This window comes from Saimiri boliviensis, chromosome 1 (assembly GCF_048565385.1).
Source record: "Saimiri boliviensis isolate mSaiBol1 chromosome 1, mSaiBol1.pri, whole genome shotgun sequence".
Taxonomy (NCBI): domain Eukaryota; kingdom Metazoa; phylum Chordata; class Mammalia; order Primates; family Cebidae; genus Saimiri; species Saimiri boliviensis.
In genome coordinates, this window is record NC_133449.1 from 127,542,263 (window position 1) to 127,567,829 (window position 25,567).

The 25,567-nt window shown below is 38.3% G+C and overlaps 1 protein-coding gene and 1 long non-coding RNA gene across 6 annotated transcripts in view; both read right to left on the bottom strand.

Annotated features, from left to right (window-relative positions):
* Window positions 1-25,567, bottom strand: part of TMEM131 (transmembrane protein 131) — a 237,339-nt gene that overhangs the window by 211,007 nt on the left and 765 nt on the right. The gene's annotated exons all lie outside the window — the stretch shown is intronic.
* On the bottom strand, window positions 1,598-25,538 carry LOC141585324 (uncharacterized). Its single transcript, XR_012518718.1, has 2 exons — window positions 18,038-25,538; window positions 1,598-15,085 (listed from the first exon to the last, which is right to left on the bottom strand). It is a non-coding gene; the product is annotated as an uncharacterized LOC141585324 (long non-coding RNA).

Here is a 25,567-nt window from a genome sequence, read left to right on the forward strand (position 1 = left end):
TTAAGGTGGGAGGTCCAGAGGAAAAAGAAATCTCAAAACTCTGAGACACAGATACATTATAACAAAGCTATAGTGTCTTATTGCCTAAGACCCCAAAATGAGTTATTTATTCTAAGTAACACCCTAGTACACTTAAGTCCTGTCCCCAGCACCCGGATTATCCTGGCAACCACTTAACTCAGCATCCATCTGCAGGCATGTTCACACCACCACAGTGAAAGCTGTTGCAGAGACTGAATTGTGTGACTATCTTTCTAGACTCACCCTCAGACATGGCACCTACTGAATAAAAATTAATCAATTAATTTGCTGGTGTTCTGTCTAGCCTGGTGACCAGATCAGAACTGAGGTGTGACTACCAGATAAGGGCTCAGAGGGTCTGTTTCCTTTAAACAGATACATAAATGTGGTGGTGTTTTATTATTTTAAGTGTCAACATTTTAAGACACCAACATGAACTTCTAAGGTAAACATGGGCATAGTCATGAACCTGCCTGTCAGTGTGTAATTCAACTTTCAACTGAGTCAAGACTTACTGAGCACTTGCTGTGTACCACACACAATGCAGACAACACAGTGGGCACTCCTATCATCCTGCAGTGGGGTATCTGAAAATGAGTTCTCCCTTTGGAGGAGGGGCAATGTTCAGACAAAAACATAAATTTCAGAAAGTATGTCAAGCAGTGCTGACATGTTTGTAGGGAAGCCTGCAAAAAGCAAGAGTGACTCCCAACATCTCCCACTGTGTGTAATGATGACAGAGACCTGGCAAGCTTCTTGGGTCCCATTATCCAGAAGATTCCACCCCTTCGTCAACTTGTCATTTGAACCCGTTTGCTAAGGCACATCCTTCCCATCAGAACAAGGATATTGGGCAGGCAGAGGGGCTCTTGCCTGTAATTCCAGCACTTTGGGAGGCCAATGTGGGAGGATGGATAGAGGTCTGGAGTTTGAGACCAGCCTGGACAATAGAGTGAGAACTCATCTCTACTAAAGAAAAAAAGTTAGCTAGGTCTGGTGGCACACCTCTAGTCTTAGCTACTTGGGAGGATCACATTAGCCTAGGAGATTGAGGCTGCAGTGAGTTACGATTGTGCCACTCACTGCACTTGAATGTAGGCAACAGAGAGAGACCCTGTTTCGAAATAAAAAATAAGTAAGGATATGACAACATTTACATTAATTTAGCTGACTAACTCATTAGCTGACCACTAGGCATGTATAAATTAAGCCTTTGATATTCAATTGTACAAAAGAGAAGTCACCTTGTACATAGTACATATGATAAGGCCAGCCACCTAATAATGGCGGCAGTGTAAGGGTGTGTGTCCTTAGATAGACAACTTTGCTTTATCATCAGTTTCTTCCAGGCCCTCCAGCAAGCTCCCCTTGTTTTGGCCTTTTGCCCCACCACCTCCTTCCCTGCCAACTCCCTTCCATTATTCTGTTAGTTCTTCCCTCCTCCAACTCTGTCTGCAGACACCTAACTGACTGTCTTATTCATGTTTCCAAAAACATTTCCTTTTTAGATCCTAATTAATGACACTTTCAGGTCTTCTCGGATATCTCTGAATGACGTATCTTTCTGTGCTGACACTTGTCTTCCAGGCTACTATTCCAAGGCCTTAGAGTAGTTACTCTGCCATGCGTCAAAAACATATTTACACACTGTGTGGTGAAGATTATTCCATACATCACTGTATACCAGCTGCTCAAATAAAACAAGTTGATGCAGTAAAAATCTGCAGGAATAGCACCGTGAAACTGAAAGCTGAGCATATTCTTCTACAAGTTGCTGATATCTAACCACATGCTCTTACTTTATTAATAAGCAGTGTTTCACATAACACTGGACTATCTGACGTTACTGTAAAAAATGCAAAATTATTCACTTATGCAAACATTACTCAAGTGCCTTTTCACAATGATCTGTCTGACTGCAGTGTTGTTCAGGGTCCAGGAGGGTCAAGTTTAGTCTACCTCTGTGAACCAAGACACTGGCAACATTCCATGCCATTCTCCTTGTTGACTAAGAATTACTGTTACAGTACTGATGAAACACAGAAATGTTTCCGGGAATGTGCTATTGTGAGCTAGAAGTACAAAGCATAAGACACATCTCACGCATATCCACTCTGGAACCAGCATGGATACTCAAATGGAATGCAAAATTTGAATAAATAAAACACAATGCCTTAAAGAAATGGATACCTCTTTTGGGGATGGCCTTAGGCTCCCCTTGCCCCGAAGGAATTGCTCAGCAGGAAGCATAAGGGTATTCAGGCTGATCCAAGAGACAAATGTTCCATGCCCAGTTTATTCCATTAGGGCTAGGTGGGGGAGGAGGTAAACAGAGATGCAGGCCAAAGACAACAGCGCAGTGAGAGGAGACAAAAGATAGAATGCCTTATCTACAAAGACATCCAAAAACTAACATTTCAAGACCTATGCAAAGTGCCCAGCAAATCTATTAAGCATGTTTATGCCCACTTACACTTAAGAAAGGTCCACAGATAATTTGCCCAAGGACACACACAACGAGTAGATGATAAACTAATACGTAAAGAAAAGCCATCCATCTGCAAAGCCTTGACTTCATCTATTCAACACTCACTCCAGGCACAAACCAACCTGGTGGAAGAACAGGTGCTCAGCTGATTGGGCATCTGGTCCCAGGACCATGGCCAGAGGAGAGTGATGATCTGGGCCTATTCCTGCAGCAAGGACAAAGTGCTGAGTGCTTTGGACAACTTCTGGTGGCCTGCCACGCTGGATGTATCTCACTCACTTTCACCCAGGAGTGTGCAAGTGGAAGGAAGCAGAAGAACGCAGCAGAAGAGAACATATTACAAATACCTGCTAGCTTGACTGTGTGCTCTGAAACTGGCTCTACTGACCTACTGACACTCAACCTATCTTGTCTCAAATAAAAGCCTGTTGTTTTTTTTTTAATGTAGCTTATAGTGGGGAGAGTATAAAGAATGATTAAAATTATTATTCACCTTGTACATTAACTTCTGGCTTAAATAAACTACTACTTTAGGATTCCATCAATAATTATTTAAATATATGAAAAAGATGGGTGTCAAATATAATATGAAGACAGTTATGGAAGCAAAAGTAATAACCTCAGCTCAGAGCTGCTACACATAAATTATTCTATCAAATCAGGTACACATAACCTTTCGCAAAGGACACTGGGTAAGGGTCAGGGAGAATATCCTGGGCTTTTTCAGAGATCACTAAAATTGTGGACAATGGCGGGGATAACACAATGAAGGCCTGACAGGAAGAGAGCACACAAAGAGGTGTTCCACGTGACAAAAGTGACAAAGAACACAGATATTAGCTGTGATAAGTAGAGGAAGTGGGGAAAAGATAACATTCTTCAATTTTAAGAGGAAAAAGAAATACTGAAATATAAGGTAGTTGATACTGACCTAAAATTACATTTGTGGCTATCAATTAACTTCCCAAGCTTGAAAAGTGTCTATACATTGCCAAATGCAATGAGCTGAGAAATTCTCAAATCAAAACTCTGCGAAATAACCCCAAATCAAAGCTTTGTGAAATAACCCATAAAACTTTCTGAATCATATCTGAAATTAAAACAAGCTACTTCTAAATGCTATGTATAATAGACAAGCTACATATAATGAACACATTTTTAAAAGTATAGTTTTGTAGTCTCATTGTTTCTAATAATGTTTTACTGTGTGTAGGTTAAGAAGAAAATCCTAATTACCTGGGCATGGTGGCACATACCTATAGTCCCAGCCACTTAGGGGGCTGAGACAGGAGGATTACTTGAGCCCCGGAGGTTGAGGCTGTAGGGACCCACAATCACACCACTGCATTCCAGCCTGGGTGACAAAGCAAGACCCTGTCTCAAAAAACTAAACAAAATAAAATAAAACCCTATTTAGACAATTCTTCACTGACATCAAAAGAAAGGGCCAGGCATGGTGGCTCACACCTATAATCCCAGCACTTTGGAAGACCAAGATGAGCAGATCACTTGAGGTCAGGAGTTTGAGACCAGCCTGGCCAACATGGTGAAACCTGTCTCTACTAAAAATACAAAAATTAGCTGGGAGTGGTGTCACGTGCCTGTAATCCCAGCTACTTGGGAGGCTGAGGCAGAAGAACCCCTTGAATCTGGGAGGTGAAGGCTGCAGTGAGCCAAGATTGTGCCACTGCACTACTCCAGCCTGGGTGACAGTGAAATTCCCTGTCAAAAAAGAAAGAAAAGAAAAAGGGAAAGGGAAAAGGGAAAAGGAGGGGGAGAGGGAGGGAGAGGGAAGGGAAAAGAAGGAGAAGACGGGAAGGAAAAGGAAGGAAGGAAGGAAGAGAGGAAGGGAGGGAGGCAGGGAAAAAAAGTGTCTTAGGCAGAGGACCATTCTAAAACCCACCAATCTGTGGTGGGCAGAATAATAGTCACCAGCCTCCTCCAAGATGTCCACATCCTAACCTCAGATCTTGTGAATATGCCAAATCACAGGGCAAAAGGGAATTAAGCTCCCAGAAGCAATTAAGATTCTCATCAGCTGATGTTAAAATAGGGAGATTATTCTGGATTATGTGGGTGGGTCCAATGTCCTTAAAAGTAGAAGAGGGAGGCAGAAGAGGTTGGCCCAGAGAGAAGGCACATAAGAAGGACTTGGCCCAACACTGCTGGCTTTGAAGACAGAGGAAAGGGCTACAAGCCAAGGAATGTGGGTTACCTCCAGAAGCTGGAAAAGTCAAGCAAACAAATTCTCCCCTAGGGCCTTCAGAAAGAAACACAGTCCTACAAACACATATTTAAAAAAAAAAAAAAAAAAAAAAAAAAAACAAGAAAAAAAAAACTTAAAAAACATTTTTTTGTGGGTACATAGGAGGTATCTACAAACATCTTGATTTTAGCCTGGTGAGACTCACTGCATACTTCTGATCTCCAGCACTGTTAGATAATAAACTTGTGTTGTTTTTAAGCCACTAAACTAAACTTGTGGTCAACAAAGGGAAACTAATACACCATCCTATCTCACATTCATTACCAAAAATTTTCTGTAACAAGAGGTTCAGGAATAGCACCTGAAAATAACAATGCCAGTTACACTGTAGAATCATAACTGATGCAGACACATGGACTTCTGCTTCTGGGCATGATGTACCCTCCCATCCTGAAACAACCAAAAACTCATCAAAATGCATTAATTAAATGATCATTTTCAGACCCTAAACATCAGTCAACGAAGGACATGGGAAACAAGGTAAGTCCTATGATTGGCCCAGCTTACTGGTTCGTGGGAGTTACTAGGCCATAGTGCAGGGAGGGGAAACAGTGGTAGAGCCTGGTGGACTTTCCAAGTTGATGAGACAAAGCTGAGAGTCCAAAAAAACCAAGGCAGTGAGAATTCATAGAACAGAACCCTGGAGAACTACAGAGGGTCCCCACTGAGTCCTCAATGAAGTACTGATCAGTGCAAGTGCATGAGGTAACTCCCTAAGGCTGGGGAAGGAACCATTTAAAAGGATTAGAGGAACAGTGCCCACCATTCACGCAAGGTCAGAAATAGTGCCTATTTCTACTGACTGGAAACATCCAGAAATTATGACATAGTGGACAGAGTACTTAAGAGGGCCTTACCGCAGCTGCAGGGAATAATCAGTACAAAAACTGAACAATGTTCCAGACCTACCTAACACATCTTAAAAGCAAGAACCCTAGAATATCAAACTGTCAAGTAACTTAACTGCGCCTTAAAACAAAGCTCAAGAATATTTATAGGAATACAAAAATATCAGCACCCAATAAGGTAAAATTTGCAGTATCTGGCATCCAATCAAAGTTTATCAGGCACACAAAAGAGAGAGGAAAACATGAACCAATATGCGAGGAATAATCAATTGAAAACAACCTAGAACTGACATAGAAGTTGGCAGACAAGACAATAAAACAGGTATTATAAATGTGTTCCACATGTTCAAAAAGTTAAGAGATGGAAGATACAAAGACAAATTATACTTCTAGAGATAAAAACTACAATTTGTGAGATGAAAAAAATATGATGGATGGGATCAAGGATGGATTAGACATGCAAAAGAAAAAAATAGGGAATGTGAAGGCATAGCAGTAGACTCATCTGAAATGGAACATGCAGGAAAAGATACAAAAACCTAAACAGTGCAGTGTGTTGTGGGATCAACCTCAAGCTGCCTAATGCATGGATAATTGGAATCCCCAAAATGGGTAGGAGGAGGAGGATGACAGGAAAAATGTTTAAAGAAATAATAAGTGAAAATGTCCCAAACTTAATGGAAACTATAAACCCAGAGACCCAAGAAGCTCAACAAGCCCTAAGCACAATAAACATGAAAAAAACTATACTGAGATATCAAATCAAATTACTTCAAACAAGAAATCTTAAAAGCATCAAGAGAAAAAAAAGACATGTTAAATACAGAGGAACAAGGATAAGGATGACACCAAATTTCTTTCGGAAAACAATGCAAGTGAGAAGACAGTATCTCTTTTAAGACTAAAAGAAAAAAAGAACATATCAACCTGTAATTCTATAGCAAATAAAAGTATCTAAGAACAAAGGCAAAATGAAGACATTTTCAAAGACATAAAAGCTGAAAGAATTAATTACTGGCAGATTCACCCTACAAAAAATCCTTCAGGTAGAAGGAAATGATACCAGGTAGAATACAGATACGTATTTCTCAATAACTGTTTAGAATAAAGTAGGCAAAAAATCAGTAAGGAAATGGTGGACCTGAACATCACTACAACCAATCTGACCTGACTGACGTTTACAAAGTACTCCAACAACAACAGAAGACACATTCTTCTCAAATGCACGCATTCACCAAGATAGCCTATTTTCAAAGTCACAAAACAAGTTTCAAATCCAAAAGAACTAATGTCATACCCAGTATGGTCTCTGGCCAGAATGGAATTAAATTATATATCAATAACAGAAAGATCTTTGACAAATACTCAAAGAACCTCAAATCAAAAACCTCAGTATCCACCTTAAGAAACTAGAAAATAGAGGACAAAGTATACTCTAAGTAAGCAAAGAAAAATAAAATTCGAGTGAAAAACAAATCAATGAAACCAAGAGTGAGACAAATACAAACATATATAGAGAACAATAAAGCAAAAGATGCTTTTTGTGAGATTAAAATTAATAAACTAGCCAGTCTGATAAAGAAAAAATGACAGAAAACACAAATTATAAGTATCAGGATTGAGAGAAGTATCACCACTACAGATGCTACAAATATTCAAAAGACAGTAAGGGAATATTATGAACAACTCTGGCAATTAATTTGACAACTTAGATGAAATGAACACATTCTTTGAAAGATATTAATTACCAAAGTTCACTCAGGAAGAAATAAATCCTCACAAAGTAAACTCTGCTTCAATGGTAATTCTTACCACACATTTATGGAAGAGATAACACCAATTCTATATAGATTCTTCCAAAATTAAAAAGGAAAAACACACTCAACTAATTTTATGAGACTAGCATTACTCTAATACTGAAAGCAAAGGCATTACAAGAGAGGGGGATAAAAAGACTAATGACCAAAGATAAAAAATTCTAAATTTTAGCAAAAAAAAAAAAAAAAAAATTCCAACAATATTTTAAAATAAATTGCTTAATATCTATTATCACGATGAAGTAATAAATGCAAGGTTGGTCATGCATCATGTTAACCAAAAAAATCAGTGACACAGACACAGCATTTGATAAATATTTATTTAAGTTAAAAACTGTCTTCAAACGAGACACAAAAGAACTTCCTCAACCTGGGAAAGGGCATCTATGAAAAACCTATGGCTAACAGCATACTTAATGGTGGAAGGCTGAATGCTTCCCCCTAAGATTATGAACAAGACAGAGATGTCCACTTTCACTACTTCTATTCAACATTGTACTGGAGGTCATAGGTAGTACACTTGTGTGAGCAAAACAGAAGGTATCCAGACTGGAAAAAAAAAATGTATTTGCAGACATGATCCTCTATGTAAAAAAGTCCAGTGGAATCTAGAGAAAAGCTGTTAGAACTATTAAGTCAGTTTAGCAAAATTACAGAATAAAAGATCAATATAAAATTTACTTCAAAATACTAGCAATGAACAAGACATTAAAATTTTAAAAAAATTAATAACTAGTATCAAAAATATGAAATGCTTAAGAGAGAAATACGACAAAAGATACCTTAAAAATTTTACACTGAAAACTACAAAACGTTGTGGAGAGAACTTAAAGACCTAAATAAATGGCAAAAATATCCCTGTTCATGCGTCAGAAAACTAAATATTGCTAAGATGTCAGTTTCCCCTCACCCATTCATCTATAGATTCTACAGAATTCCAATGAGTACCTAAGCAGGCTTTGTTGTACAAACTGATAAGCTGATTCTAAAATTCATAATGAAATGTGAAGGATCTCGAATAGGCAAAACTCTGAAACAGAACAAAGCTGAAGGACTAACTCTATCTGTTTCAATAATTATAATACAGCTACAGTCAAGACAGTGTGGTACTTAAGGCAGAAAAATAGATTAACAGAACAAAAGAGAGACAGACAACCAGAAATAAACTCATACATGTATATGCAATTGATTTTCAACAAGTACAAAGGCAATGAAGTGGGAAAAGGGTGGTAGTCTTTTTAACAGACAACACCAAGACAACCGGTTATTTATATGTCAAAAAAAAAAAAAAAAAAAAAAAAAAGGGAAGGCACAGTGGCTTACACCTATAATCCCAGCACTTGGGAGGCCAAAGCGGGTAGATTGCCTGAAGTCAGGAGTTTGAGACCAGCCTGGCCAATATAGTGAAACCCAGTCTCTACTAAGAACACAAATAATTAGCTGGGTATGGTGCTGGGTGCCTGTAATCCCAGCTACTCGGGAGGCTGAGGCAGGAGAATCGCTTGAACCCGGGAGGCAGAGGTTGCAGTGAGCCAAGATCGTGCCATTGCACTCCAGCCTGGGCAACAAGAGAGAAACTCTGCAACAACAACAACAACAACAACAACAACAACAACAACAACAACAACAAAGAACTTTGGTGCAAATCTCATGTCGTATGTAAAATTAACTCAAAATCAATCACAGATCTAAATGAAAGACCTACCACTATAAAACATCCAGAAAAGAATACAGGAGAAAATCTTTATGACCTTGAGTTAGGCAAAGATTTCTTAAGATATAATACCAAAAACAAGAATAAACCGATAAACTAGATTTAATCAATTAAAAACTTCTGCTCTTCAAAAGACTGTTATGAGAATAAAAACACAAACCTCAGACTGGAAGACAATCCTTGTAAATAATGTATCTCCAGAATACTGGTATCTGGAACATATAAAGAACTCTCAAATCACAAAAATAAGAAAACAGCCCAATAAAACATGGGAAAAAGATGTGAAAAGACACCTCACCGAACAAGATACATATAGATGGCAAATAAGCACATGGAAAGATGTTCAACATCCTTATTCACCAAATACAACTTAAAATTACAATAGAATCCAGAAATGCCTCAGAGATATTGCATGTTCAGTTCCAGATCACCACAATAAAACCTGTATCACACAATAAAGCAAGTCACGTAAGTTTTCTTGATTTCCCAGTGCTTACAAAATCTATGTTTACACTATATTATAATCTATTAAGAGTGCAATAACATTATGTCTAAGAAAGTACACATCTTAATTTAAAAATACTTTATTGCTAAAAAATCCTAATAATCATCTGAACCCTCAGCAAGTCACAATCTTTCGGCTAGTGGAGAGTCTTGCCTCAAGGTTGATCGGGACAATGGTTGCTGAAAATAAAACAGTAATGAAGTTTGCTGCCCTTTAATTTCTCTGCAGCATATGATGCTGTTTGACAGCATTTTACCCACAGAAGAAATTCTTTCAAAACTGAAGTCAGTCCTCTCTAACCCTGCCACTACTTTATCAACTAAGTTGACATAATACTCTAAATCCTTTGCTGCTATTTCAATAATGTTCACAGCATCTTTACCAGGAGTAGATTTCATCTCAAGAAACCACCACCTTTCATCCATAAGAAGCAACTCATCATTTGTTCAAGTTTTATTGTAACACTCCAGCAATTCAGTTACATCTTCAGGGTGCTACTCTGTTGCCCAGGCTGGAGTGCCCACTGCAGCCTCGACCTCCTGGGCTCAAGCAATCCTCCTACCACAGCTTCCTGAGTATCTGGGACAAAAGGTGCAAGCCACCACACCTGGCTAATTTTTGTAGTTTTTGTAGAGACGGGGTTTGCCACAGTGCTCAGGAAGGTCTTGAACTCCTGGGCTCAATATTCTTCCCACCTAGGCCTCCCAAAGCGCTAGGATTATAGGCATGAGCCATCACACCAAGCCCAAACTCCACTTCTAATTCCAGTTCTCTTTCTATTTCCACCGTACCTGCAGTGACTTCCTCTACTGACGTCCTGAACTCCTCAAAGTCATCCATGAAGGTTGGAAGTAACTTCTTCCAAACTCCTGTTAATGTTGATATTTTGACCTCCTATGAATCACAAATGTTCTTAATGGCATCTAGAATAGTGAATCCTTTCCAGGAAGTTTTCAATGGACTTTGCCCAGATTAATCTGAGGACTCACTCTCTGTGGCAGCTATAGCCTTAAGAAATGTATTTTTAAAATAGTAAGACTTGAAACTTGAAATTACTCCTTGATCCTTGGGTGCAGAATGGATGCTGTGTTAGCAGGCATGAACACAACATCCAGTTCCTTGTACATCTCCATCAGAGATCCCGGGTGACCAGCTGCCTTGTCAACAAGCAGTAATATTTGAAAAGTAATATTTTTCCTGAGCAGTAGGTCTCAACAGCACACAATATTCAGTAAACCATGTTATAAACAGATGTGCTGTCATCCAGGCTTTGTTGTTCCAGTTATAAAGCACAGGCAAAGTAGATTTAGCATAATTCTTAAGGTCCCTAGAATTTTCGGAATGACAGAGGAGCACTGGCTTCCGCTTAAAGTCACCAGCTTCATTAGTGCCTAACAAGAGAGTCAGCCTGTCCTTTCAAAATTGAAGCTAGGATAATGACTTCTCTCTAGCTATGCAAGACCAAGATGGCATCTTCCAATAGAAGGCTGTTTCCTCTACATGGAAAATCTGTTGTTTAGTGTGGCCACATTTATCAATGATCATAGTTACATCTTCTGGATAACTTGTTGCAACTTGCACATCAGCACTTAACCGCTTCACCTTGCACTTCATGTGATGAAGCTGTCTTCTTTCCTTAAGCCTGATGAACTAACCTCTGATAGGTTCCAACTGTTCTTCTGCAGCTTCCTCCCTTCTCTGTCTTTACAGAACTGAAGAGAAGAGAGGGCCTTACTCTGGATTAAACTTTGACTTAAGGGAATGTTTGTGGCTGGTCTGATCTATCCTGAACACTAAAGCTTTCTCCTATCAGCAAGAAGGCTGCTTTGCTTTCTTATTATTCATTTGTTCACCAGAGTAGCACTTTTAATTTCCTTAAAGAACTTTTCCTTTGCATTCACAACTTGGCTGTTTGGTGCAAGAGGCCTAGCTTTTGGTCTGTCTCAGCTTTGACATGCCTTCCTCACTAAGCTTAATCTTATCTAGCTTTTGATTTAAAGGTGACAGATACGTGACTCTTCCTTTCACTTGAACACTTAGATGCTATTTAGTGTTACTAACTGTCTTAATTTCAATACTGTCTCAGAGAACAGGGCAGCCTGAGGAGGAGGGAGAAGTGGGGGAACAGGCAGTTGGAGCAGTCAGAACACAGACATTTATCAGTTAAGTCTGTAGTGTCATATGCGTGTGGTTTGTGGGCATCACAAACAATTATACAATCACATCAAAGATCACTGATCACAGATTACCACAGCAGATATAATAATGAAAAAGTCTAAAATATTGTGAGACATACCAAACAGGACACAAAAACAGGAAGTGAGCATACACTATTCAGTGTGAAATGGTGTCTCATTTTGGTTTTCATTTGTATTTCTCTTACAGCTAATGACGCTGAGATCTTTTCATATATATCTCATGTATATCTTTATTTGGAGAAATGCCTATTCAGATCCCCTGTCCATTTTTTAATTGAGTTGTCTGTTTCTACTGAGGTTGTTAAGAGTTCTTTACATATTCTAGATATATGTCCCTTTATCAGATACGTAATTTGCAAAAATTTTTCTCCCATTCTGTGGGCTGTCTTTTTGCTTTCTTTATAGGGCCTTTTTAAAGCACAAAACTTTTAAATTTTGCTCTCTAATTTATCTATTTTCCTTCCTTTTGTTGCCTGTGCTTTTGGTGTCATAGCGATCAAGAAAACTCATTAGAAACTCAACGTCTGTGGTAGGCTCCCCAAAATGGCCATGTCCTAATCCCAGGAAGCTCTGAATGTTACTTTATATGGCAAAAGGAATTTTGTAGATGTAATTAAATTAAGGATTTTGAGATGCGGAGATTATCCCGGATTAGCCACATGGGCCAAATATATTAATAATCACACTCAGAGGAACAGAAGGTGATATGAGGATGGAGGCAAGACGCTGGGATTAGCAGAAAGGTGAAGTGATGTCAGAGGCCATGAACCAAGGAATTCAGGAAGCCTCTAGAAGCTAAAAAAGACAAGGAAAAAGATTCTCCCCTGAAGCCTCCAGAAAGAGCATGGCCCGGACACCCTGACTTTGGATTTCTGCCCTTTGGAATGATAAGGGAATAGATTTGTGTTTTAACCCACTCAACTTGGGCTAATTTGCTACAGGCATAGTAAGAAACTATTAATATAGAGTTCCAAGGATTTTACTCGGGGCTAGCCACACATTATCCCTCTAACTAACACATACTAAAATTCCAGACTCCCAGAAGAAAAGTAGGTTAACATAAACCACATATACTTAGGTCTATTACTAGAATTTCTATTGTATTCCATTAATCTATTTATATACCAGTACTTATTATAATTATACCGATTACATAATAGCTTAAGAGCAGGTTTTAATAACTGCTTGTGCTAACTTTTCTTTTTGAGAAATTCCCCAGTATTTCTACATTTTCATTTTTTCGAAGAAAATTTAACAGCAACTTTTCTAATTCTATAAAAAGTTTTGTTGGTATTTGTATAAAATATCAAGTTAATTGAGAGCAAACTGATATCTCAGTCCATTTGCGTTGCTATAAAGGAATACTGAAGGCTGGGTAATTTACAAAGAAAAGAGGTTTATTTGGCTCATGGTTCCACAGGCTGTACAGGAAGTGTGGTACCAGCATCTGCTTCTTCTGAGGGCCTCAGGCTGCTTCCACTCCTGGAAGGGCAGCTCTGTGCAGATCACACGGTGACAAGGGGGGTGGTGACAGGCTCATTTTAATACCAGGTCTCAGGGGAACTCTCTTGGAAATTAAATGTGAGGACTTACTCAGTTCCCCATCCCCCAAGGGAGGGCATTAATCTATTCATGAGGGATTATTAATACATATATATTACTATAACAATTACTATATATTGATATAATAAATATTGATATATCAATACTCATCAGGGATTATATCAATATAATAGCTTTTTAAAAAGAGTTTTGGTTAAAAACAAAACCACCATTTTAAAATATGCACATCAACTAGAAGGAGCAAACGTGAAAGTATGTCGGTGTAGCGTGGCAGCTGCAGGCAGCCCAAGTCCAATGGGTATCCCTGGACGAGTTTCCTAGAGGGAAGATAGATATGGGTATAAATTCACCAAGAGAGCAGCTGAGTTAAAGAGGACTGCTCCTACAGCTTAAGGTTGAAAGGCCATAAAATAAGTGCATGGGATAAAATGTAGTACCTACGCACGCCTAGGAACTCTTAAAACTAAAACTCTCTAAAAACATAAGAAATTTCCTATTAGCTGTTCCTATAGAACATCTAACTTCAAGCAACTACCCCACTCATACTACACAATGAAATACTCAAGATATTTTTATCTTAAAAACCGGAAAGACACAGGATGGCTGCTTTTTCATCCCTGTTATCTGACATTATTCTGAAGCTCTAGCTAATACAGTAATACATAAAAACATACATATTAATATTAGATTGAATAAGTTGTTATTCAATTATGTTGGACTGATTAAAAACTGTAATTTCATACAATTTAACTTAACACATATGTATATAAATAGAAGAAAGGAAAACAGAATGGAAAGCCCAATAAAGTTGTCAAATTCCAGCTGGTCACGGTGGTTCACGCCTATAATCCCAGTACTTTGGGAGGCTGAGGCAGGTGGATTACCTGAGGTCAGGAGTTCGAGACCAGCCTGACCAACATGGAGAAACCCCGTCTCTACTAAAAATACAAAATTAGCTGGGCATAGTGGTGCATGCCTGTAATCCCAGCCATTTGGGAGGCTGAGGCAGGAGAATTGCATGAAGCTTGGAGGTGGAAGTAGCAGTCAGCGAGATTGCGCCATTGCACTCCGGCATGGGCAACAAGAGTGAATCTCAATCTCTCTCTCTGTCTCTCTCTCTCTCTCTCTCTCTCACACACACACACACACACACACACACACACACACAAAGTCAAATTCCAAAGTAATCAAAAAGCAAACAGTAATTTTAAATTTTCTTTATAAAATGATTTAAGAATTCATAGGGAATAAAAACAAGGCAGATGAGAAAATGCTTTTTGAAGAATAATCATTTAGGGAGAGGGGATGACCTGCCGAGCCAGCTAATTAAATGTATAAATAAGCTATATTACCTAAAATAAAGTTAAAACAGAAATATACAAATATATATACATAGATGAGAAAAAAAATACTCAGGAAAAAAAATCAAGAAATAGATCCCAGTATATAACAGAATTTGAATGAAAGGTAATACTATATATAATTCAGTAAGCGGTGTTAAGGCAATTGACTAATGATTGGAAGACAAACAGATTTCCTACCTGATGCCAGCAGACTGAAGAAATAGAGACCTGCATTTAAAGATGGAAGCATGGACATAAAATATTGGTATATATATAATCTTTATGCAGAGTTTCTGAGGTATGATGAGAAAGGCAGAAACCACTAAAAAAAAAAAAGGTGATAGAGTTGTAAGTTTAAAATAATAGAAAATAAAAAATTCAGACGCAAATAGAAACTCAAAAAAAAAAAAAAACAAACACTAAATCCTTAAAGATTCTAAGTCAAAAAACTTTAAGTCAAAAAGAAAAATTCAAATATCAATGGGAAAATTGACAAAAGACATGATCAAACAACACAAAAGAAACATGAATGGCCACAAATGTATAAAAGCATTCAGTCTTACTAGTAATTGTTTTAAAATAAATTAAAATGTGACAACTTTATTGGCAGACTGGTAAGAACTTAAAAGAATAATAACCACCAGTGTGGTGAAGCAAGCGCAGGCATACAGTATTGTTGAGATGTGAATTGAATGCCTTTGAAGAAAGCTATTTGGCAATATCTATTTTTTATATGGGGAAAAGGAGTAGGAAAGGAGTGAAGAGAGGAAAGAGAGATGAGGAAGGAACAGAGATCAAAGTATGGATCACTCATGTTGGTTCCTGACTAGTTACAGTTTTTCACCATTTATTAATATGTAATTTATCATGTGTTTTATTCTTACAATCAATTTATACAATAATCTCTAGGATTCCAATAAAACCGGACCTAATTACCAGCCCATTTTTTCCTTCCTACATCTTTCTCTATTCAAAACAATTCTCAGTAACCTATTTTCATGTCCAGCCATAACTCAACGGAGGCCACCTAGTACAATGAGGTAGACACCTAAATACCTAAAAACTCCCCTATATCTGAAACATAACCACTGCTGCACCCATTCTGATAGAGAAATTATCTCTTGGTAGTGCTGACCACTACTTCATTTTGCATTTGCTAATCAAGAAGCAGTATTTCAGATGAGCCCATGTCACCAATCCATAAAAGCATTTCTAAAGATGGTCCAATTTTGCCGAAAGCTTTGCAAGTACACTGCCCTCTCTTGTACACTGCTCTACCCAATAACTTTTGGAATGACAAACTTAAACTATCTCAAAGCTCTTTATAAATACAATAAAGTTTTAGAGAGCACCTTTGTATCATAAATAATTGCCTAGAAAATCTTCTGCTTCCAATTTAATCATTCTCTAAAAAGAAAATCCATGTAGGGCCCTCACCATACAGTAAATACAAATCACTAATTAACTTGAATCCATAAAGTTGGCTATGCTATTTCTCAAACTTTACTGCCGAGATAGTTTTTAACTAGGGCATCCTTTGATCCAAACATAATACTAGAACCATACAGAAAAAACTAGCTTTCAAGAACCAAACTGCCATATCACTTTGCAATCATTAGAAGTAGTTTAAAAAATAGTCACAAATTGTTAGAACTAAGGAAGGCTTAAAATATCTTTCATTTTATTGGCAAGTAATTAAGGAAATACCTTAAGCATACAGCATTTTTGTTTGTTTCAAATATGGAGTGTTTACTAAAAACTATATATTTACAACTATTAGTCACACGCTGATTAAAATCGTTAGTTCAAAAATGCATGTTTTATTTACAACGACACCAAAAAGAATAAAATACTTAAGAATAAACCTAACCAAGGAAGTGAAAGATTTGTACACTGAAAATTACAAAACACTGCTGAAAAAACTAGACACAAATAAATGAAAAGACATCTCATGTTTATGGGTTAGAATACTGTTAAGATATCAATACTACCCAATGTGATCTACAGGTTCAACACAATCCCTATCAAAATCCCAAAATCCCAAGGGAAGTGGAAAAATGCATTCTAAAATTCACACAGCATCTCTAGGGACCCCAAAGAGCCAAAATAATCTTGAAAAGGAAGACAGCTTGAGGTCTCACATTTCCTCATTTCAAAACATATTACAAAGCTATAGTATTCAAAATAGTGTGGTACTGGCATAAAGACAGACACACAGAGCAATTAAATACAATAAAGGGTCCAGAAATAAACCCTTGCATATATGGCCAATTAATTTTTATACAATGACACAAAGACTACTCAATGAAGAAAGAGCAGCCTCCTTAACAAATGGAACTGGAGAAACTGAATATCCACATGTAAAAGAATAGAGTTGTACCCTTTACCTTACACTATAAATAAAAGTTAACTCAAAATGGGTTAAAGACCAAAACATAAAACCCAAAACTATAAAATGTCTAGGAGAAAACATAGGGGAAAAGCTTCATGACATTGGATTTGGCAATAATATCCTGGATATGACACCAAAAGCAAAAGTAACTATACCAAACAAAAACTTTTATTCAAAGAATATGACCAACAGAGTGAAAAGGCAACCTGCCAAATGGCAGAATATATTTGCAAATCATCTCACAAGACATTAATATCCAGAATATATAAGGAACTCCTATAATTCAACAACAACAAAACCTGATCATAACATGGGCAAAGGACTTGAACAGACACTTCTCCAAAGGAGATATACAAATACGCAAGAAGGATATGAATAGATGCTCAATATCACTAATCATTAGAAAAATGCAAATCAATACCAAAATGAGATATCACCTCATACCACTATCAAAACAAAACAAAACGAAAAATAATTGCTGGCAAGGGCATGGAGAAATTGGAATCCTTGTGCACCATTCATGGCATTGTCAGATTATGCAACCACTATGGAAATGTGGTAGTTGCTTAAGAAATTAAAAATAGTACTACATTATCCAGAAATTTCTCTTCTGGGTAGACATGCAAAATAGTTCAGACCAGGGTCTTGAGATATTTGCATACTCCACTTCACAACATTAGCCACAAGAGCCAAGAGGTGGGAGCAAGCCTAGTGTTCACGAATGGATGAATAGATAAACAAAATGTGAAATATCCATACAATGGAATACAACTCAACCTTAAAAAGAAAGGAACTCCTGTCACATCCTACAACATGGATGAACTTTACAGATATTATGCTAAATAAAATAAGCAGGTCGCAAACCTGCATTATTCTACTTACATGAGGTATCTAAAGTAGGCAAATTCATAGACAAGAAAGTAGAACTGCGGTTACCAGGAGCCTGGGGGTGGGGGTTAAGGGTAGGGAGAGAAATAGAAAGTTGTTTAATAAGTATAGAGCTCCAATTTTACATGAAGTAGTTCTGGAGATCTGCTACACAACAACGTGAATATACTTAACACTAACGAACTGTATACACAAAAATCATTAAGTATTTTATTATGTATGGGGGGGACTCCATAGTGTGGAGACAGGAGTCAGAAGTCTCAGCCTATTCCCATAAAAATGAAGAAGAAAATAACTAGAGATATAACTACTGTAGTTATTCATAGGTGATCTCAGTTATTTATAGATAACCATTAAGATATGTATATATACTCAGCATAATCTTTTACTAATGCGTCTCAGGTCTGAAGTGTGAACCTAAGGTGACACTGTAAAAGAAGTGACCTTAAGGCAAGATGCTCTAAGTCCTCTGCCACGCCTGCATAAGGGCTGCTGGAGGGCAACTTGGCTGTGCAGCAGCACCAGGGCTGGGGAAGTGCCCACTGTTTAGCCAGCTGTGGAAGGAGACATCCAAGATGTTTCCTTCCCCGGAGAAGCTAGGAGAAAACTGCTCCTCCAAGCTCTTGCGGTAGGCCTGACGGCTGTCAGGGAAGTCCACAGACATCCGGGGGCTTAATTGTCTCTATATGATGCTCTGCTTCAGTGGTCACCTTCCATGTCCATTTTCCTGTTCTGCTTCCGCACCTGGTTCCTTTTTTCTTAGAAGAGATAGATAATCAGCAAAAGTAAGTGAAACCTTAATGTCTTTGTTCTTTCTTGACAAGAATGGAAAAAGTGCTAACGCATTATGCTCCTTCATCTCGGCTACCTGAAAGTCCTAGACCCCCAATCCTATGACACGTGATATACCGGACCCTACCACTGGCCACCATTACCTCATCCTACCTATCCTGCCCCCTGCTTCGTACTCAATAAAAGTCAATGTACAGACACTCTGGACCACTGCCGGACTCTGTGCTTTGGTTGGCAGTGGATCCCTGGGCCTAAACTCTCTTTTCTCTATCTCTGTGGCTTGTGTCTTTTATTTCGTTTCTTGTCTCTGCACCAGTAGAGAGGGGCTCACAGGACCCTGTAGGGCTGGACCCTACAGTTATGTTTTTTTACTGCAGTTTTTAGAAAATAAATAAAAATGTCAATTTCATACTCTATCATGACTGATCATCCAGAAGATCTTCTTACACCTCAGTCTGCTATAAAACAGCAGAGTTGTATGCAACAAAATGAATCAGGCAAATGGCAAAGGCATTCTAGAAACCTTCCATCTGTGGTTTTTTTTTGAGACAGAGTCTCACTGTGTCACCTAGGCTGAAGTGCAGTGGCATGATCTCGGCTCACTGCAACCTCCTCCCAGGTTCAAGGGTTTCTGCTGCCTAGCCTCCCAAGTAGCTGGAATTACAGGCACGTGCCACCATGCCCGGCTAATTTTTTGTATTTTTAGTAGAGATGGGGTTTCACCACTTTGGCCAGGCTGGTCTTGAAAAGTAATCATGGCTGGGTTCGGTGGCTCACACCTGTAATCCCAGCACTTTGGGAGGCCGAGGAGGGTAGATCACGAGGTCATAAGTTCAAGACCAGCCTGGCTAAGATGGTAAAACCCCGTCTCTACTAAAAATACGAAAATAGCTGGGCACAGTGGCAGGCACTTGTGATCCCAGCTACTTGGGAGGCTGAGGCAGGAGAATTGCTTGAACTCAGGCAGCAGAGGTTGGAGTGAGCTGAGGTCACACCACTGCACTCTAGCCTGTGTGATAGAGTGAGACTCCATCTCAAAAAAAAGGTAATCACAAGGGAATTAAAAAAAAAAAGATTTGGAACTACAAATGAGAACTAATGACCACCAAATTCGAAAATGCCCTAATAAGAACAAAGCACCAGAAATGAACTCCTTCTGAAGACCTTGTACCTCTAATGAAAGTCTGTGAGAGATTTCCCCCTGCCAAGGCAATGCCACTACCAGCCCTTGCATTATGTCCAGTTTCTTTTAATCCAGGGCCAGCTTCTGAGAATATTCCACAAGTTTATAAACTAACTCATCACACCAATCCAGAGCTAAGCAGTATCTACAGAAGGCAATATTGTTTAACCTTAGCAATACGACCAGGTACCTAAGTCACCAAGAACAAAGAGACAGTAGCTTCAAATACCAAATATTCATTTTCCTGGATTATCTGCTCAGTGGTTTCCTTTTAGGAACCTTCATGGTCCAGAATGGCCTGTGATTACTTTAACTGTTAACAAGTCAAGAGAAAGCGATATGAAAGCTTGTGGCTGTTTAAGAAAACAAAACAAAAAAGTACATTTTACCTGAATACTTAATACATTGGTTTTGCATGAAGTGTCAAGTCTTTTCTTTTTGTAGTTGGTACAATACAACAAAATCTAATTCCTGAAGTGCTCATTCAGGGTTACACAGTTTGGCTCAAGGGACAGATGTCTTAGGATGGAATCCTGGCTCCACCATTTACCAGTCCTATCACTCTGCGTATATTACTTAATTTCTCTATGCCTCAGTTTCATGATCTATAAATTAGGGTTTTATGAGACTCTGAAAATCTTCAAATCCAAAAATTTTAAGAGTGATGGTTAAGTATATACAATTCCTTTTAGTTATAAGAAAAAGCAACGTGGGGAAGAAAAAAGTGTTATTCAGTGTCCTATTACAGCAGATTTCTTCCTGCCATCTGCACCAGAACTGAGTTTTATCTATACGTTTGACTCTCAATCCAGGTTCTCAGGTACAAAAAGAAGAAGATAAGCTCCTTTTAGGCAAACTTTCATTCGAAACTGAATGCCTGCTATGTATGTACTACAGATGTTGACAAAGGTTCTGCCCTACAAAAATTCCAGTCTAGGTAAAGAATGACACCCATGAAATCATTTAAGTAGCTAAACAAGGCAGTACACAATTAAGTGTCAAAATGAATGATGAATGAGTAATACAGACACCACAAATTCAGAGGGAGCATGCAGGACTGAACAGAAACGGAGAGGTGGCAGGAGAGAGGCTGCTGCAATGCCCCAGGCTGAAGGCGGTGGGAGAGTTGATCCTAAGAGGATATAACAGGCACTGATGCCACTTGGTGGAGGGTCAAAACTGAATTCAATGGGGCAGGCAGAATAATCATGGCATTAATTAAAAAAAAAAAAAACAAACCTGAAAACTGGAGGTGGCGCAAGATAATTCTGCCCCAGACATATGCAGTGTGCACCAGTGGCTAGACACACACAGAGGGGGAAACAATAGCTGACAACTGGAGAGCAGCAACTGACAGCTAGGGCACAACCAGAACCAAGAAGCACAGAGTCACCAAAACAATGCCAGATGCTGCTTACAAGAGAAGTGGGGGGAAATTCAGCTATAGGAAAAGGGCCTCTTGGTCTGACAAGGCCCAGAGAGCTTGAGTCACATACAGGAGAGAGAGAGAGAGAACACCTAAAATATCAAGCACCTAGCAAAGATTTTATTTTCCTCCAAGAGAAATCTGGCTAATGCCACTCTGTATGGTAACAGATGAGTTTACATCTACTCCCAAAGCAATCTTTCTGGCACATGACTATGAGGATCCACTGTAAGAATTAGAAAGAGGAGGAAAATGGTCATTGGCAAGAGGAAAAGAGGACACACTTTTTCTAACTATAGAACTCCAATGCTCCTGACAGTACCAAATAACCTTTAGTAAAAGCAAGCTACGAAAATACATTAGTGAAGCACTTATTAAATAATATTCTATTTACTAGGCTCTAAAAGGTACCTACTCTACCCCATACAAAGGGTTAACACATCTCACTCTTAAGAAAATGAATTTGGGTGGGCGCGTTGTCTCACACCTTCAACCCCCAGACTTTGGGAAGCTGAGGCAGGCAGATCACCCGACGTCAGGAGTTCCAGACCAGCCTGGCCAACATGGTGAAACCCCATCTCTACTAAAAATACAAAAATTAGCCAAGTTTGGTGGCAAATACCCGTAATCCCAGCTACTCAGAAAGCTGAGGCAGGAGAATTGCTTGAACCCGGGAGGCGGAGGTTGCAGTGAGCTGAGATCGCGCCATTGCACTCCAGCCTGGGCTGGAGTGAGACTCCACCTCAAAAAAAAAGAAAATCACTTTCAAAAATTTTTAACAGTGTCGACTAATAAGTAGGTTAAAAATAATTTGGTTAAGAAAAAGTAAATACCACTCTTAGTCAATTGCACCACCCTTAGAAAACTATTAGATTCTTATCTCTTTTCTTGTGGTCTTTAGTCCTATGTACTTTTTTCATATGCTTTGTATTTTTGTACTGTGCTTTGCACCTATGTCACAAATACAGCTGAAAACCAAAATCTGTGCATGAAACTATAGTACACTGGCAAAAAATTTTAGAAGTCCTAATAAAGGCTGTAAAACGTTACCCTGTCATTTAATTGCCAATTAATAAAACACGTAACAATGAAATTTAAATTGTCATATATTGAAACAATCATTCTTGAAAATTTATTCAAATTCGTATTTACTAGATACATAAACTATAGCTTCTCATTTATAATAAATTAAATGCTTTCTAAAAACCCACTTCACAATGAAATGTTACTACATGGTATATGATGCTTTTAAAATGCTCTTATTTGCCAGTCATAATGGGCTGATTTATAATTCAAAAGGCTATTAAAATTATACATTTTATATATACACTTACGTATTTTCACTACATATTTTTAAAATATATTTTCACAACTCACAGACATTTTCACTATTCTCAATGTCTAGATATTAGCCTCATGAAATATCTTGCCACCAATTTAGAACTGGTTATTTGTAGTGATTACAGTAACTTCTATCTCTGGAAACTCTTTCAAAAGTCCTTACAAACTTTACATAGCAGCCAAAACAGTCTCAAAGGTACCTTTCCTCTGGACTAGCGATAGCACACTCCCAGAGCTCAGTTAAGACATATAGGATGCTAAGACACAGAATGCTCCATGCTTCTGACTCAAGAAAATCAACATCATGTCCAAACATGACAAACTGCATTAGGTAATTTATTTCTGCAGCTTTTTTTCAAGAGACAATGAGTTTTACCGTCTTTTAAAGATTTTCCAGTGAAATTATACAGTAATGCATGAAAAAACACACGAACATACAAAATACCTATAAAACCATCACTAAAACTGCAGGTAAATCTTAACTTTGAAATTTTAAAGTAGTTTATGCTACTTCAACAGACACAAAAAATCCTCTGGGTGTAAATGGACCAACTGAACTCAGCCATCTTCAGAAATCTGCCCAGACACTTGCTGAAAAACTCAACAGTACCTTTTAGGGCAAATATTGTATTTGTGTCTCATCAGATGCCAAACTCACAGTATCACAATCACATAGGAAAATAAATTGCATTTCCCCTACTTACTCAGAAACAATACTGGAATATGATCAGTAAGAAGGTTTAAAGCACAAGCCATTTCTGGAGATACCTTCACAGAATATTTAATTAGAACCAGATCTGTTTATAATGGGTAGAGGCCTGTGTTCTATATTAGTATAATCCCCATCAATATCTTGGATAACTCTGCACTCACAAATTGTTCATACCGACAAACATGGGCTACAAAGGATATATGATTCACCCAGGACCACTGGCTGATTCAACCACCTCCTTTAATACACACTTAACACCCTGGCAAGTATTCTCTTCGTCCAATCCTTACGAACATTTATAAATATTAGAGAGGTGCACTAACATGTATAAACTATGCAAATGAGAAGTAAGCAAATATATTTTAGGCTGACAGTTCTCAAACAAAAGTTTGGTTTACTTAACTTTACCCAGAGTAAAGTTTTATTAGCATATAAAATGGCTGTTAGAAAAATAGGCAGCAGTAGAATGAAAATACAAACTTAATGCTTTACTAGATTCAACCATTATTTCATTTCCCTGTGCTAAGGGCGCATGAAAACAGTCATTCACTCAAACAAAGGCTACGCGCCCGTGTGTCTGACACTGTGCAAGGTAAGCAAAGGAACAGAAAAACAAGGACACAATAGTCACCAAGGTCTACTAGAAATCCCCCTACAAAAAAATGTCCATTAAATTACTGCACTATTTTGGGTTCAATGAACACCCACTACATGCCAAAATGCTAGGTACCATGATCACACATAAGAAAGAACATTCAACTAACTGCAGATCTGTAGCCAATTATGTATTATGACAACCTCAGGCCTGACTAGTCTTAAAGCAGGAATATTTTATTCTGGAAATAATCTTGCTTCCATCAATTAATCCTTTGTATAGATGGAAATTCTTTGAATAATTTCCACCAATGTTAACTCGGACTAACGTTGCTTAGAGAGTTAAATAAGAGAATGTAGTGCTGTGGACAAAAATAAAATTAAAAAAAAACAAAACAAAACAGTAAACTGAAGCACATTTGCACTTTAATAATAATTTGCTTTGTATTTGCTTTTACCTCAATAGCAATAAAAAGCAAGTGACTTTAGTCATAAAGTAGAATGTTAACTCTAAAGTTACCGTGGCAAGAAATTGTTTTCTTGTACAATTTCATGCGAAATGGTAGCTAAACCAACAAGTTTTGCTTAGTTTTTTTTTTTTTTTTTTTTTTTTAACTATTCATTTAGTGAATTCTTCATGAAGGCTCTATGACCATTCACTTGTCCCTTGGCTCAAAAGCAGGTAGCGTAGATGAAATTACACTGATTTGGTCTTCAGGATTACAGAATAATTTCTGACCCTGTCCAAGTACCCATTTTGCAGCAGTACAACACTAATGAGAGCTTTTCAAAATAGGGGCTAACCTTTAACTGTAAATTATAGATAAAGCTTACAAGCTGGCAACTTCACATTAATTTTTAAAGACTTTCACATCAAAGAAAAACGCACCGAATTACATATTTTAAAATAAAGAAATGTAAACAGGCTTTCGACAGCTTACTACAGAGTTAAATAGAACTGTATTTAGGTATAAAAATAAAGTCACCAATACCGCAAAGAGTTTTATTAAAGGAGGAAGCTTACAGGACCAAGATCCCTCTCAAAGAAATGTCTGAACAAACTTAAAGCGAAATTTTGTAAGCTGTGCCTCACCATTTTTACCACATTTTAAATTAAGCTCTGTCTGCACGTTTTTAAAACCTCAATCAAGAAAACAGCAGTGTCCTAAAATGTACCAATTAGCCGCAATAAAGCCAAAAATATGCCCCTCCAACCTAGCCGGTCAAGTGGCAAGAACGTAAGAGAACTCAGGAAGTTCTGAAACGGCAGTGACAGGAGACAGGGGAAGGCAGGGGAAGGAATCACGGAGAGCAAGGGCCACTCGGGGCAGCGGGTGACGCGAGGTCCTGGCTCGGGACGGTACCCGACCGCCCAACTTCGCGCCGGAGCCCCGGCCGCGGCCCTTCCTCCCAGCCCAGCCCGCCCGGCCTCCGCGAGAGCGTGGTGACAGCCCCGCCGCAGGGACTCCGCCAGCG